The sequence below is a fragment of the Octodon degus genome, unplaced genomic scaffold, assembly GCF_000260255.1.
Source record: "Octodon degus isolate 3935 unplaced genomic scaffold, OctDeg1.0 scaffold00015, whole genome shotgun sequence".
NCBI lineage: Eukaryota > Metazoa > Chordata > Mammalia > Rodentia > Octodontidae > Octodon > Octodon degus.
The window spans coordinates 11,079,917-11,084,107 of NW_004524591.1; the positions used below are offsets into that span (position 1 = coordinate 11,079,917).

At 37.9% G+C, this 4,191-nt stretch overlaps 1 pseudogene; it reads left to right on the plus strand.

Annotated features, from left to right (window-relative positions):
- The first annotated feature begins 2,157 nt into the window (after window positions 1–2,157).
- LOC101563470 lies at window positions 2,158–2,901 on the plus strand (annotated as a pseudogene).
- Window positions 2,902–4,191: the final 1,290 nt, after the last annotated feature.

A 4,191-nucleotide genomic window follows, 5' to 3' on the forward strand; every position in this document is an offset into this window, starting at 1 on the left:
AGATGATGATTTTCCTATCAACTTACTCCACAGGAATGTTGTTAAAATCCATCAGATTGAGCCCTGGGGATTTAATGGAAGTGGATGTGCACACATATGGCTCTAGAGACAATTTGCCAAATTTTCAGAGATCGCAGTCACAAGGATCAATTATAAACATTTTACAGGCTTACAAACTGATACTTTAAACATTAATGCAACTACAAAAAGACTACTCCACACTCCATAGGATAACTATAATGAAAACAAACAAACAATAACAAGTATCGGTGAGGATGTGGAGAAATTGGAACCCTCACACATTGCTGTTGAGAATGTAGAATGGCACACCACTGTGGAAAACAGCCTGGCAGTGCCTCAGAAAATTGAACATGAAGTCACTATACCACCCTGAAATTGCATTTCTGGGCATATTATCAAGATAATTGAGAGCATACATCCACAAGAAACTTATATACATGGTTGACAACAGCATTATACTGTTCATAAGCTGACAAGTGGATAAATAGGATGTGATATAACTATAAAATGTAATGTTATGCATACACCAAAATGAAATCCTTACACATGCATTGTACAATAGAGAGGAAACCTGAAAGCATGCTAAGTGAAGCCAAATACAAATGGGCAGATGCCACATGATTCCATTTAGATGAAACATGCAGAACAGGTAAATCCATAGAAACAAAAAATAGTCCAGTCAGGATTGGGTAGCACTAGTAATTCCGTGAGCAAATGAGAAGTGCCTGCTAATGGATGTAGGATATTATTTTGATTAAATTGCTGCAGCATGAGGTGATAGCTACAAAACTTCATAAATATATTATTTAAATCATTGGGTTATACACCTCAAAAAAAATGAATTGTGTGGTATGTGACTTTCATTGCTATAAATGTGATAGCTAACTGATTGTGCCAACATGGTACAAAACACCCAACTAGATTAAATCTGAATAGTTCTGGCCATAGCTTAAGAGATGTGCTGAAGACAGAAGACCCATCTGGGGTATGAGTGGCACCAACCAGTGGGCTCGCCTCCTGAATGGAATAAAAGGGATGCAAAGAAGGAAGTCTGGCTTACGTTGTTTCAGAGGAGCTCATATCTTCACCTTCGCCCTCACCTTCAACATCAACTCCTGACTTCCAGCACAGACTCTTCAGCCTCCCCTGAAGAGCCTTTGGCCTCCTTATATGGACTTGCACAGACACCACAGAGAGCTGTAGACCTTCGACCGGAACCTTCAGCTCTCCAGTGTGCTGACAGCCCTTCTGCACTCTTCCCATGGGCAGTCAGTCTTATAAGACTGTCTTGTAAATTCTTACATATTTATCTCGCATTAAATCTGTTTCTCTAGTAAGTGCTAACTGATACAATAAGCATTTCTTTTTTTAAAATTAACAATTGGAAATTTGGTAAAATTTTACATGGCATGAAGGAATTATTGTTAGTCTTTCAGATAATAGCATGATTATGGTGATGTTCCTTCAACAGATCTCTGAAGTTGACCACTCAAAACTTCATCTCATTTCTTTTAGAAAAATTAATAGCCAGTTCACATTGCTAAGGTGATGCTGTGTTGTAGGGCTTCCTCACATGGACATGGTGGCCAGAGACTCTAATCTCACACTAGTGTTATGATCTTAAGAAAATTTCTTAGCTCATACAATTCTCCATTGCCTCTTCTGTACAGCAGAGACTGTTCTAAGGATTAAGCATGCAAAGGATAACTGCGAAATCCAGGCGACATCTAAGCAAAAGCTATTGCTCAGGCAGGGACAGAAGTGTTGCTTAACTTTACTACATTGAATCTTTTTCTCCATTTTGGCAACTCTGAAAATAGGATGCATCTAATAATCAATAACTAATAATATATTTGCTTTCATAACGGTTTATAAAATAAAGGAGCATTACTAAACTACAGTCAAAATGGATCATTACTAAACTACAGTCAAAATGGATAGGGGCTCGGGAGATAGCTCAGTTGAATAAGCGCTTGCCTGGGAAGTGCAAAGGCCTAAGAGTTCAATCCCCAGCTCTGAAAAAAAAATGGATCAAAGATTTAAATATTAAAACAGAAGCACTGGCTTCTGCAGCCTGGTCTGGCTTTCGCAGTCCTAACTGGGCGCTCCATCTAGCACCATGCGGAAACAGACAATCGGGCAGCCTACATGAATCCACTAGCAATGGCCAGATCAAGAGATCCAATCCAGTCTTCAGGGCCAGCCATCCAGGATTATCTGAGTTGAATCAGGCCTGCCTGGGAAGAAGTGAAAGAGCAACTAGAAAAGAAAAAGAAAGGTTCTAAGGCTTTGGCTGAATTTGAAGAAAAAAAAAAAGAATGAGAATTGGAGAAAGAACTAGAAAAGCACAGAGGGAGATGTGCATTCCATTACTAAGTGGAAATGAGAGCTCATCCAAAAAAATAAAAAAGCAGAGAAAGAAGAAAGAAAAGAAGAAATCTGGTAGATATTCATCTTATTCTTCATTAAGCTCTGATTCTTCCAGGAGTTCTTCAGATTCTAAGGATGAGGAAAAGAAGCAAGCAAAAAGGAGAAAGAAAAAGAAGAACCATTCATAGAAACCTTCTTAAAGCTCCCTATCAGAAACTGAGTCAGACAGTAAGGATAGTTTAAAAAACAAAAAGAAGTCAAAGGATGCAACTGAGAAAGAAAAGGACATTAAAGGACTTACCAAGCAAAGAAAGCTGTGTCCTGAAGATAAACCTTCTTCATCTGAGTCCTTGTCAAAATGAGATCATGAAGAGGTGCAAGTGAAAAAGGAGAAAAACAGTGAAGAAAAAGAAAAAAGCAACAGAAAAAACAAAAAAGAAAAAGAAGCATAAGAAACACAGTAAAAAGAACAAAAGGAAGGCTGCTAGTGCAAGTCCTGAGTCACCATAACATTACCAAAAACCAGGACTCTCCTGTGAAGAAAGCGTGATGTCTAAAGAAATTTCAACTGTGAAAATATGATATATTTACTAGCATGCATGAATTTTCTTCTCCTTAGAATTGTTCCTGGACTATTCAATAGGGACTCCAATGCCACTATGTGAAAGGGCCACAATTGTTGCTTGGTGCTTGAACACCTCCTTTTTCTTCTCCACTGCATGATAACCTGGGAGATAACACACTGCAGTCACACTCGTGGTTAAAATATTTGGGAAGAAAGTTAATATTTTTTACTAGAAGTGTCTAGTGATAAATCAATAGGAAATGAATCTAGATACATCTCAAGATGTAGTCAGAAATGGCCAGATGACTCTACTTAAATTTTTAAAGTACGGATTACATTAATATTTTAAAATCCTTACTCTGTAGATAAGTGTATCTTAATTTTTCTCCCTTGTATACTTTTTATTTGCCTGGGGAAGGAACTTTTAGGGTGGAAGTTTTGCTATATCTTTAGCTAACAGAATAGTGTGCCTATGGTCCTCACACCTCCTACTTTTGTGGACACAGAAACCATACTTCCTGGGGAGGTCAGAGCTGGGTATGAGTCCACTTGCCCTTTATTGAGCTTAATGGTACCTGTGGACCTTGCCATCTGCTGCTTTGAGTGAACCAGAGAAATGGTCCTTTGCAGAATGAGAAAGTCTCAAAGCTCTGAATTTACCTCCACATCAATAAAAACTGAACGGTTTTTAGCTTTGGCATGTGTTTTGTCATTTGAACTAATATTTGACCATACTTTGGCTTTGGAGGGGAATTGTTTCATATAGACACTGACACTGTTTTATACTGTTAAATTTGTTTGTTTGTTTTTTTGTGGAACCGGGATTGAACGCAGGCCCTTGTGCTTGTCAGGCAAGAACATATTCTATTGAGCCATCTCCTCAGCCCAAGTTAGATTCTTTTCTTCTTTTCTTTCTTTCTTTCTTTTCTTTTCTTTTCTTTTCTTTTCTTTTCTTTTTCTCGTGGTACTAGGGATTGTACTCAGGACCTTGTGCTTGTCAGGAAAGTGCTTATCCTAATGAACTATCTCCCTGGTGCTCTGTTAAGTTTTAACCAGTCAGGAAAATTTTATGTAACCAATGATAGTTATTTTTTGTGTGAATGTTGTTCAGGCTGCAATGTTTAGCTTTTGTTTACTCTTACTTGTGCTGTCTCAAGTTCATTATTATGTTTAATAGCACCCTTGACAACATATTTAGCATGTAAAAAGCAGGCTTTGAGTTTAAAAGCAGTTTT